Source organism: Chrysemys picta, chromosome 11 (genome assembly GCF_011386835.1).
Source record: "Chrysemys picta bellii isolate R12L10 chromosome 11, ASM1138683v2, whole genome shotgun sequence".
Taxonomy (NCBI): domain Eukaryota; kingdom Metazoa; phylum Chordata; order Testudines; family Emydidae; genus Chrysemys; species Chrysemys picta.
In genome coordinates, this window is record NC_088801.1 from 62,872,923 (window position 1) to 62,885,705 (window position 12,783).

Here is a 12,783-nt window from a genome sequence, read left to right on the forward strand (position 1 = left end):
AATCCACTGATTCAAGCTCTCTTCAGGGGTCAAAGATTTTGCCCTAAATTAGACTTCCTGTGCTCAGGCAGGGACTACTCTGTGCTGCAATATCCACTGCCCCTGGCTTTATTTGAGAGTCTCTTACACCACCTTCCTGTGTTCATTCTGCTAGGACCATGATTCTGAGAACTCCAGCAAAACACTCATGCATATGCTTACCTTAAAGCATGTGAGTAGCCCTATTGAAATCAATGGGACTTACGCATGTAGTTAAGTGCTTTGCTGGATTGGGGCCACAGCGCTTAGCACATTGCAGGATCTAGTCTGTAGTCCTCTGTGTGACAAGTTATCTCCCATTCTAGGTCACCTGGAGGGTCTGTCACAGGCATGTTTTCAATGTAATAAATGCACAGGGTTTAAATATACAGATATTCCTTATGAGTGCTCACTCTTCACAACCCTTGTACCATTTGACATTGAGTTTAATAGTCATTTTAAAAGGAAACAAACCTTGCTAGACACCCACCCAGACTAGAACTGCTGCTGAAATGCCAGCGTGCTGGGTTTATTTTTCCACTGAAGCAGAATGGCAAGAACTCGGATAATGTCTGGAGCGAAAGTCTCTGTGGGGTGAGAGAGAGCAGAGTCTGCTGTTCAGGGCTCCTCGCTCGGTGAGTCACCTGTGCTCCCCGGGTTCCAGCACGCGCTACTGCCGTCTGTGCTGTGGCTCTGCCAGTGCCTCTCGAGTACGTTACAGGAGCTGATGTTGTGGTATTGGAAGCAATCGTGGACTTCGCTGCTATCTCCTACACACTCCATCACTTGTCCCCTTAGAGCTTCTCTCTCATAAATCTTTATCTTGGAGCCTTTCTGCTGCAGTGGCGAAAAGAGAAGAGAGAATATAAAAAAGGTACCTGGACCTTTCCTGATACTTGGAAGCTATGCGGACCTGATCCAAAAACCCATTGATATAAATGCAAAGACTCCCATTGATTTCAATGAGATTTGGATCAGGGTCTGGAGTCTTGGTAAGGAAACATCTGTCAAAAGAAGAATTTAAGTCAAAAGCAGTCTGGCCCAATGGGTAGGACACTGGAATGGGAGGCAGGAAACTTGGCTTCTTTTCTCAGGTCTGTGACTGACCTCCTGAGTGATTTTGGAGAAGTCATGCTCCGTGCCTCAGTTTCCCCATCTGGAAAATGGAAATGGTGAAACCCTCCTTAGTAAAGCACGTTGAGATCTATGGATGTGAAGCACCATGTAAGAGTTAAGTGCTCTGATTACTATTATTAAGGTGATAAAAGAGGAAAGTAACTGAAGCACGAGAGATGTCTAAATATGACAAATGGGGGGAAACAGCCATCAAATTCATTTTTTCCCCCCAGCTGAATCTGAGTTTGTGAAACTTCCATGAAATGAATCGGAAAAATGAAGATTCATTTTTGCATGCAACATTTTCCACTATCTGAATGTCTGTGAAATTGAAAAGATCCTTTTGCTTAAAAAAAATAATAAATGGCAGTGGTGAACTTTCAACCTGAAATGAAAGCACGTGGTGAGGGTGGTGGATCCCAGGTCACAGAACAAATGAGTGTCAAATCTGGGATCAGAATGCATGAGTCCTGACTGTGAGCTATGGTTAATCCACTAGATCCTAGGGAAATGCAGAGACCTCACTGAGCCTCACTTTCTCCATCTGTAAAATGGAAATGCAGCACAAGAATGATGCAAGGGATAACCTAGGCATACAAGAATGATTCAAGGTCTAAAAATCACACCTTGCAATGGGAGACTTAAGATACTCTGTCCTTTTATCTCATCAAAGGTTAAAATTGTCTTGGTCAAGGTAGATATGTAACTATACACAGACAGGAGATATCTGATACTCAAGGGCTCTTTAAACTAGCAGACAAAGACTGTAAACTGAAGTCACTCTGAAGGTGGTGGCAGGGCTGGGAATGAAACCCAGGGGTACTGAGCCCCAATCTAGTGCTTTATCCATGAGACCACACTGCATTAAAGTCAGACAGGTGCATAAGTGCTTTGCTCCATAGGGATGAATTTAGGAATGTGCTTAAATGGTTTACTGAATCAGGGCCCTAGTTTGGAGTAAAGTGTGTCCCGTAAAATAGTCCATTATAGAATAGCTGGAGTCACAGCCGTAAAGATTTCAGGCCTCCGTTCCATCTCTCTCTCAAAGATATATAATCTTTGCTCTAAGGAGAGGAACCTGATTAAATTTTTAGAGCCTTAATTCCTACAGGGGACTGGACTAGATAACCTTTCGAGGTCCCTTCCAGTCCTATCATTCTATAAGAAACCTTCCTTGAAAAATGTGTAACCTCTTTTCTGTGTGCTCCTATTTGCCGTGCGTCTGAGAAGTAAACTCAGGCACTTGTACAGGAAATGAACTGCTGTTTTATTGACACAGCTCTAGCAGTTGGCTTCCAAGAGTGTAAGTGTTTGATTTACCTCTCAATGAATTTTGTATAGGAAACCGGTGATACTCCAGATGTCTCCTTCACTAGAGAAATTCTACCATTGCTGATATAGATTGATCTTTAACAATCTTTTGTATTGGCGATGTTCTATTGATGACATTATTGTCCAAATACAATAAAAATATAGTTTAATGATACACCTCTACCCCGATATAACGCTGTCCACGGGAGCCAAAAAATCTTACCGCGTTATAGGTGAAACCGCGTTATATCGAACTTGCTATGATCCGCTGGAGTGCGCAGCCCCGCCCCCCCGGAGCACTGCTTTAACGTGTTATATCCGAATTCGTGTTATATTGGGTCGTGTTATATCGGGGTAGAGGTGTACAAAAAACCCCAACTCTTATCCACTCTGAAAGACCTCTTGGAGTATAATACCACAGCTACAAAGGAAGTGGGACTTGCTTATAATTGATGACAGAAGTGATGATTTTTATTCAGACTACTTGAAAGTCTTTGGGCCAGCCAGTATATCCAGCCCTTTGATTTGTTTATTTTTTCATTAACATCTATTTAACAACAATGGGAAAAAAAGCTCTCTTTGTTAGGAATTCAGCTCCAACACCTCTTCAGTTAAGGGCAAGAGAGCTCCCAACCCACATTTCTGAGTCACCCAAGGCATGGTGAAAAATGAAACAAGACTCAACATTCCCAGTATTTCTGGGGGGAGGGAAGGGGGAAGGCATGGGGAAAAAATACCTTCAGGGCTCCTTTATGGACCATAAAGTAGCACAAAAGGGCACAAACCCATTCCCCCTTTCCACTCGGTTTGCATGTCACCTTTAAAGGGAGACACCTTTATACAAGCCTAACTAGATGTGCAACTCATGAGTTCAGTGGGCTACATCACCAGTTAGCAGGGGAGAGGCTGGAGTGCTGTACATTCATACCCCAGCTTGCTGCACACTACGCGTTTGCCCCAAAAGCTACTATTGCTGTTACCTAATGGAGTTGCTCCTTTAGCTCAAGGGTAGAGGGTCATTCTCTTAGTGGTGAAGGTTCCGAGTTCAGTCCCTGCTGTTACTAGAGAGGGGACAGTATTGATCTATTTAAACAAGCTGTTCCAGCCCTAAAACTTTGTTATGAACTAATGGGCAGTGACAGACCCAGCATTCCTACAAGAGCCCTTCTGCTCAGTCTGTGTGTGGTGTGGGTGTAGGAGTAGTAGATCCCCACAATCAGCCGGGATAGTTAAAGCAGCACAACTTGTTTGTGTAGAGATCCTAATACGACCCCCTGCTAGGAAGTTATCCTGCTACTCGGTGGAAATTCATCTCCATCCTGTCACCCCTAGTTATATCCCTCTTCTACCACCAAAACTAAGTCCTCTCCCCACCCGATGTTTCTAATATTTGTACAGTGTTCTCATGCGCTCCTTACCCTTAGCACTTGCTTCACTTGGCGTAAGTAGCTCTTTGCAGTTTTCCTCGCATACTAATCCGTCCTGCTCCCAGATCATTTTTATTGCACACCTCTGGACTCCCTCCAGTTTCTTGCTCTGGTCCTGATCCTACCTCATTGACTTCACTGGAGCTTGGTCACTGAATTCAATGGCGTCAGGACGGAGCCCCATCTGACTGGGAATCCGGGGACAACAGCCCTGTGGGTTCTGGCGCACTGCACTTGTGTTGTTACTTTCAGTTCTGTTCTGATGAGGTTGATTCCTTCAGCAGAATCTGAGGTCCTGGGAAGTCCCCCTGTTTGGTGTCTTTTACTAGAAGGGACTAGTCCTGCAAACACTCCCGAGCATAGCGCTTGCTGCTGTGCATGGTCCCACTGCTGGAAATGCAGAGCAATACACCTGGTATGAAGGGCTTGATTGTTCCCTAGGCTGCAAAGGGAGGTAAGGGCTAGTACGATCCTCTTAGACTGGAGCTCAGGGGAAAGGACTGTCTTGGCTCTGCCCCCTACCCTATACCGAGCAGCAGAACTGGATAGGCCTGAGGGGAGCAAGCTCCATCCCCAGAAGGGTGGTACTAAGTTACACCACCCCCCGTCTAGCTAGGAGGAAGCAGGAAAGGTACTTCTCTTTGGGTGGTGCAGCTATGTACTGTCCCTTACATGGGCTGAACCCAAAGGCTCCATCTCGCCCCACGTCCTCAGTTCTTAGTAAGCCTATCCTTGCATTTTAAGTCACCTTTTCAATACTCTTATAAGGGGGTGCTCTAGGGTCTGGCCTGGAGTAAGTTAGAGCAGCCCCAGGGCTGTAATTTATACCCTATGGGTCATGGGAAACAGAGAGTAGCAGGAGCACAGTGTGCTTCAATACACCCCCTTCTTCTCTCAGGAATGCTCCCTGATTCCCTCTCTACATCTTCAGCCCGTTCCTAACATGCCCCACGCACTGGGGACCAGGAAGGGAGCAGAGGTAGAACCCCACAGCAATTTAGAACGAATGTTCATGAGAGCAGGTTCCAGTCAACCAATGCACATGTAGTCACCTGGGACTCAGTGGCACCCACACTTCTTTCATTCCTCGAGCTACACAAAACTATTATGCACTGTTGAAGCCTCACAGGTGGCCAACAGCCCTGTGCAATTTATTGCTCAGGTATTTTGTAATTGGGTTATACCAGGATCATCCTCACAACTGGCTTCCTTCTGGAAAGCCAGGCCCACATACAGATTTTACTGCACTCTGTAATGTATTAGTCTGAGATCCTGCCTAATTCTCTGATAGAATTACTACTGTTTGAAATAAAGGACAGCTGACTTACTGATGTGATAACATGGCAGGACTTGATGGAATCATTGAGGCCCATCCATTGCTGGAAGTCAGAATATTCACCCTTGTTGAGGAAGTACTGCTGTCCCATGTAATTGGGTTGTTCATAGATCATGAAGCAGCCACTTTCTACCCGGATGGAGTTACAGCGGCTCAGCTGGACCTGCAGATCAGGACAGTCACTGGTGCTTTCATAGGAGTGGCCCTGGAAGTTCTTGTCCTCATAGAAGATGATCTAGAGAAAGGGGATAGACCATCAGAGCTGTGTTACAGAGAATTCTGCGTGGGTTGGACCATCGTGGTGTTAGCTGGATGTAGTTATTTGCTTTGGTTCAGCTCATGTTGATATTGCTCACTGTGACGAAGAGTCATTGGTTTGGTAGGTAGCTAATATTGGACATGGCTTCAAATATGGTCCCTCCATGTCAGTGGAGGCAGGTAGAGAATAGGTGACCAGTGCTTAATTTGTGCCACGGCTTGCCAGGGCTGAGCCCCGGCACCTCTAGGCTTGGTAGTTCATAGTCCCAGCACCTCTGGACTTGCTGCATCAGTTATGAATGTAAAAAAATTGCTTGAGCTCCAGCAACTAATTGTTGAGCACCAGCACCTCTTTCATTACAATTAAACACTGTAGGTGACCCTCTCGAGAAAGGAACAGACCACATTACCGTGTATTAATAACAATCCTTGGCTGGTTGACTGACAGGATAGGATTAGTGTTGGGTAACTCCGGTGGGAGGTAGGGTGTGTGTGTGGGTGTGTGTGGGGGGGGAACAGTCATCAGCTACCAAAAGGGGCTTTAAAAAGTATGTGTGTGTGGTGGGAGGGGAATGAAAATATAATAAAAAATTACCTTTGCCATCCTGACAAACCACCTGACTGACTTTCTCTTCTGCAGTTACTACACTGATAGCTTAATGGAGCTTAAATACCCAAGCTGGAAGCCCTTCGTCTGCATATTGCATTGTCATTTGGCTTTGGCCACTGCCTTTCATTGGGAGCTCAGGTTCATTCCTATGTGCTTCCACATTCTGCCTCTTTCTGTTCACCACAGACTTGTTTTCTAGTTCTTTTTGCCTTTTGAATAGTCATTGTGTATCTGGAGCTCGGTAATCCTGCTATAGATGGAATTGGTTGGTCAGCAAGTGGAGTTAAGAGAGAGAAACAGAGAGGGTTGTGAAAGGGTAAGGATTTAAGACAGAGCAGTAATAGACAAGGGTGAAAAAACCCTCCGTGATGGTTACAAGGTAAAGTAGATTAGAACCCGTTCCAAGATATATTTTAGAAACACCATAATTCACACATTAAACACATTAGTGCAGTAAGTTGCTGGCTAAGCAAAGCTTATGTTGTATGTAGAGACAGTTCATATCTGGGCCTAACAGATTCCGAAGCTCAGGAGTGTTTGGATCAAGGGTTTTGATAATACAGACGTTCAAAATTCTGACTGAGGTTCACGGCAGATTTCAAAAGCCTCCAAAGCCTGGGGTATTTAAATCTGGGGTTTTGGTTTAGATCCCATGTCTAATGACTTAATTATTAGCACAATATTCACTATGACATTAAAAAGGCCTGAAATGTGATTAGTATAATTAGGAGTGAACATCTGTCTTTCTTAACTTTCCCAATATGCTAATGCCTCTATTATACCTGTTGATAAAAGTGAAGCAACTGTTATAAATGATCAAGGTTATGGTGAAGAATGCATGAGCTAGTTAAGACAAAACTTTTTCTAGGGAGCCCACATTTCTCTCTCTCTCTCTCTCTCTCTCTCTCTCTCCCCCCCTCTCTCTCTCTCCACATATAGAGAGAGAGATTGAAAACTATTCCCAAAGAATCAGACAATTCTCAATCTCCCAGAGAAAGATGCAGATATTTATTTCCAGGCACATTTGTTTGGCCAGAGAAATAAATGTAATAAATTCTCACTGGAGGTTATGAAAAATTAGGGGAAATTTTTTGTTTTCTAGAATGGCCAGATTCTCTGATTTAAAGCAGAGTAAAACCAGTGCTGTGGGATTTTGATTGTTGTTCCTTATATATGATTTCATGAGATTAGGAAAATGTATCATTCCATTCTTCTATCAGGGAAAACCCACAGATCCATGAAAATGGGTCTTCCTCTGCTGGGACCTCCTGGGAGGTAGAACCAGACCAGTCAGTCAAAGTAGAGAGGGCATGACCACACCTGTGGAGATTCAACTAGTTTGTGATACTTCCAAAGCTACTTCATAAACCTAATTCCTTGAACCATTAGGGTTACCATATCTCATAAATAAAAAAAAGAGGACCCTCCACGGGCCCTGGCCCCGCCCATTTCCCCACCCCCTAGCCCCGCCCCAACTCCGCTCCTTCCCCACCCTAACCCCGCCCCCTCCTCCCTTCCACTCCCAGCCAGGGGGAAAGGGCTGCCCCAGTGCTACCGGCTTCAGGGTTTGCCGGGCAGCCCCCAGACCCTGCGCCCCCAGCCGGCGCTTCCCCAGCGCAGCTGGAGCCCAGGAGGGGAAGCGCCCAGCCGGGGGCGCAGGGTCTGGAAGCTGCCCAGCAAACCGTGAAGCCGGTAGCGCTCGGGCTTTGGGCAGCCCCCATGCCTCCGGACCCTGCGCCCCCAGCCGGGCACTTCCCCTCCCGGGCTCCGGCGGCGCAGGGTCTGGAGGCACGGGGGCTGCCCGAAGCCGGTAGCGCTCGGGCAGCCCGGCTCTTAAACAGAGCCGAAGAGGAGCAGAGCCTCCAGCCGCGGCGGCTCTGCGTAACTTACACTGTGTCAGTTACACAGAACCGAAGAGGAGCAGAGCCCCCGCGGCTGGAGGCTCTGCTCCTCTTCGGCTCTGTGTAACTGACACTGTGTCAGTTACACAGAGCCGCCCCGGCTGGAGGCTCTGCTCCTCTTCGGCTCTGTTTAAGAGCCGGGCTGCCCGAGCGCTACCGGCTTCGGGCAGCCCCCATGCCTCCAGACCCTGCGCCCCCAGCCAGGCACTTCCCCTCCCGGGCTCCGGCGGCGCAGGGTCTGGAGGCACGGGGCTGCCCGAAGCCGGTAGCGCTCAGGCAGCTCGGCTCTTAAACAGAGCCGAAGAGTCGGGGAGGAGCAGAGCCGCCATTTTCCCGGACATGTTCGGCTTTTTGGCAATTCCCCCCGGACGGGGGTTTGAGTGCCGAAAAGCCGGACATGTCCGGGGAAAAGAGGACGTATGGCAACCCTATGAACCATTAACCAACAGGTTAGTGACCCTAGCCAAAAATACACATCAACATGTTCCTACTACAGCAGGGGTGGCCAGCCTGTGGCTCTGGAGCCACATGCGGCTCTTCAGAAGTTAATATGCGGCTCCTTGTATAGGCACCGACTCCGGGCCTGGAGCTACAGGCGCCAACTTTCCAATGTGCCAGGGGGTGTTCACTGCTCAACCCCTAGTTCTGCCACAGGCCCTGCCCCCACTCCACCCCTTCCTGCCCCCTCCCCTGAGCCTGCCATGCCCTCACTCCTCCCCTTGTCCCCCAGAGCCTCCTGCACGCCACAAAACAGCTGATCGGGAGGTGCAGGGAGGGAAGGGGAGGCACTGATCGGCAAGGCTGCTGGTGGGTGGGAGGTGCTGGTAGCAGGGGTGTGTGTGGAGCTGATGTGGGGCTGCTGACATATTACTGTGGCTCTTTGGCAATGTACATTGGTAAATTCTGGCTCCTTCTCCGGCTCAGGTTGGCCACCCCTGTACTACAGAGTAACTTCAAGTTCCACCCCAATTACCAGCAGACAGAGATATACTGTGTACCAAAGAGAGAAAGGAGTAGAGATGCAATACTGTAGTCCTTCCCTCAGAATAGGAATATTTGCGCCAGATGGGATGGATCTGCAGACTTTCCTGCTAGAAGAAAGGAAATTTCCAGGTAAGTTGAGATAAATTCCTATTTTTCTTTGCAAGGAAAGCCCACCGATCCAGGACAATGAGATATCCCATAGCAGTGTGTAACCTGGCGAGGAAACAAAGGATGAATAGCCATCTGCAATGTGAAGGAGATAGATTTTCTATTTTATATGGGTGAGCACAGCTTGAGGAATCATCCTTCCAAAGGCAGGGCCTGATTAGGCCTGCACACTTAATTTGTGAAGGCGTGGACAGATGACCAAGTGTCCACCCGACATCTCTCTTTGTATGTTACCCTTCAGACCAAGAGGCTGCCCTGGTGCTGAATGAATGGACAAGAAAGTTTGAGATGAAGAAAGGTTTCCGGATTTGTGAATTTCTGAAACGCACCATGGACATCTACTCATTGAAGCTTTTTGTGTCTTTGTTTTTGGTTTTTTCCCCTCTCAATTGAAGATGGACAGATGGTTACAGAGCAAACGGAGCTAAAGATTTTCTGGATTGCTTAGTAATTCGATGTAGATTTTTAGAACTCACCAGACATCCAGAGCATGCCAGGGCTTTTCAGAAGGTGTCTTGTATGTGAACAAAAGGAGAGAAGAACAAATTCTTGTTACCTGCAGAACATAGTGTTTATCTGGGGGACACAGGCTGCGTTAGCGCTTAGCACAACTTTGCTACCAGGAGAGGTGCAATACTGCTGTTCTGCTGATAAGGGGGAGTTCCCTGTGTTGTGTAGGGTTGACAAACAAGGCAGCCAAGAGACGGTCTGATGTCCAGATGAAATTGAATCCTGTGCTCATTGCTCCTAGATTTTAGGTCAGAAGGGACCATCGTGATCCTCTAGTCTGACTTCCTGCACATTGGAGGCCCCAGAACCTCACCCACCCCCTCCTGTAATAGACCCCCAACCTCTGTCTCTATGGAAATGGCTGCCCTTCGGCATTTGAGAGTCTGGGGCTTTAGACTCATATTAAGACCTTGCTGGGAGAATTCCAAAATATACATGTCACAGGCAGCTTGGAGGGCCGAGTGGCCTAGTGGTTAGAGCGCATGGCTCTCAGCCCCCAGCTTGGTTGAGGAGCCTCAGTCTTTAAGGCCAGGGGGGCAGGCTAGTGCTCCTTCCCCTCAGGTAGGGAGGCGGTTAGCTGCTGCCTTTTCGCCAGTCAGCCCCAAACTGAGCCTGGCTCTCTTCTTTCCTCCCTGCCCCTGGCCTGGCATTGGCCGCAGGTATAGTGGGGTGGGGCTAACTGGGCCCAAAAGCTCTCTTTAACCCCTGCTGATTCTGGCATCCTGTGGCCCTTTGAGTAGCTACCTTCTAGCCACCGAGAGAGGGAATGTGGAGACTCCTTTTGGTACCAGCACTAGAGGAGGACAGGGAGGATGGGTCCCATGGCTTCAGGGAAATGAGAAACTTCTGGAGAGGACACATGTGGAATCTAACCCAGTGCAGCGTATTGATGTAGGAGACCAACATTCTGATCTAAAACATCAGAGCCCTGATAGATATGATGGGAGAACTGTCTGTGCGTTGCAGCCACTGGTGTCCTGAATCCTTGCATGCCGTGTTGTGCTCATCCACATGTAGCCATGGCTGGGGAGGAGGCAGAGAGCCCTTACCTGCACACGTGGGAAAAGGGAAGAGCTATTCCCAGTTGCCAGGGGGTTGGGAGGAGTGCATTTAGTATAAACATCCCTATATGGGAAGGTTTTAATGAGCAAATCAACTGACGAGAGGAAAGAGGGAGTGAAAATGGTGACTGAACAGGGCTATAAGGATGCTGCATGGGAACACACTTCCATCCGTTCCTGTAGCTGCCTCCAACAGCCCATACTCAGTCATGTTGGTGCACATTTAGAACCTGGAATAAAGGTCCCTAAGCCCCTCTGAACCTGCATAAATGAGATGGACTGGTTAAATATACCACCAAAGCTTCCCAGCTGAGGTCTCCTCATAGCATTTCCTGTCACCGCTTGGCTTCCCAGCTGGATCTCTGGCATATTGAGAAGGTCCGAAATGCCTCAAGACCTCTCCTCTGGTCTAGTTCTGGAGGTGTTTGGAACTCTGGCAGTGAGGGGGACCTGGCCAGTGACCCAGATTTGTGGGGGTGGGGTAGAAATGAGAGGAAGAGGCCAGGTCAGTTCCCTGGGACCTAATGATTTACTTATTATCCATGGAATCAAACCCAGTTTGCTGGAAATGTGGATCATTTTATATTGAGTAACCCGTCTCATAACTGGATTATTATGTAAAGGAGGGTTAAAGCTAGGATCATCTTTTTGTTCCGTGTAGCACAATGGGGTGCTGGTCTGTAACTGGGGCTCCTAGGAATAAAGCATAATATTCGGAGGTGGGCCTGAATCAAAATATTACATCTGAACAAACCCAAACTCCAATCTGCACTTTGCAGCTCAGAACCGCCTCTGCCTGTACTGGGCCCAAATCACCCTGGAGATACACCAGGGATTAAGTTGTTCCTTTTTTCTAATTACACTGTTGGTGTTTTGCCTGTAGGTTTTGTTTTTGTTTAAATTGTGGTCTTGGTTGTAAGCTACTAATCAAGTCAAACATGATGAACATTGCCATTGTAATCAGTCCTTATTGGGGTCACTGGTGCAAGGCATTCAGTAGCTCTTAGTGAATGGGTGGGTTACAGCACTCAGCCGAGGCTCTAGGGCAGGGCAGACTGGAGGGGTTGAAGCCCAGATCTGTTGGCATGCCCATGAGAGAGTGTGGAGCCAGAAGGGTTTCCTAGGTTTCAAACTCAGGAGCTGAGGGGTGGAAGGGGGCTAAACGTTCAGCAGTGGGGATATCGAGTTTGGGGTGGTCCCTGGAAAGAAGCAGGCTGCATGTGGCTGTGAGTCCGGCAAGGCCGGCCTTAGGGAAAATGACAAACTTTCTTTGGTGCCCTTCAAGTCTTGCCCCCCAAGCAGCAGGCGGCCACTTACCAGGCAGAGCAGCAGACCCGTGGAGCTGTGGCGGGATTGCAGGTGTCATGCTACCAGGAGGACGGAGAGGGGACGCATGTGAGCGCCTGCCTCCTGCCCCGCAGCCCCCTTTATCCCCTCTCCCCGCCTCCCGGATGGGCACGGCCCTTCTGCAGCCTCTTGATCACAGCGCCTCCCACGGCACCCTGGGTGATCACCCACTTGTAAGGCTGGCCCTGGAGTCTGGTGAGCCCTGAGAGAAACAGCGGGCTGGAAAACAGCCGCTTCTTGGGGCAGGACATGGGTGCCTTCCCGGTGTGCAGTTCATACCCAGACTGTTCAGGGAAATGGGATGTGTGTACGTTTTGTAAATGGACAAGTTACATAAAGAAACTATCCTGGCCCCATGTCACCGATTTCTCATCCAAGTGGAAACTACCCTGCAAGGGCCCGTATTTCCGCTACGGCTTGGCCAAAGAGGCAACGATGTCAAAGCTTTACCAGTAGTTAACAAAATAGCTCACAATTTCACTTCATAATCTGAAAGCCCCCAACTTCTGAAGCCTTATCCCAATGTGTAGCTCTTATGAGAAAGGGGAATAGCACAGCTTGGGGGTCATTCCAACAAAAACGGCTGATGCTCCAACACGGCACTAAGGAGCATAGCTTTCAGAGTGTCAGACTAAAGCTACTGTGGTTATGCCTATCCGTTCTGCAATTGCATCTTAATTTGCGGTGTAGATGTACCTGAAGATAAATACACCAAAAAATCCCCTGGCACTTCTAG

The 12,783-nt window shown here is 48.2% G+C and overlaps 1 pseudogene; it reads right to left on the reverse strand.

The window, feature by feature from the left end:
• Window positions 1-547: 547 nt before the first annotated feature.
• Window positions 548-6,070, reverse strand: LOC101944067 (gamma-crystallin 2-like; annotated as a pseudogene).
• Between the last annotated feature and the right edge of the window lie 6,713 nt (window positions 6,071-12,783).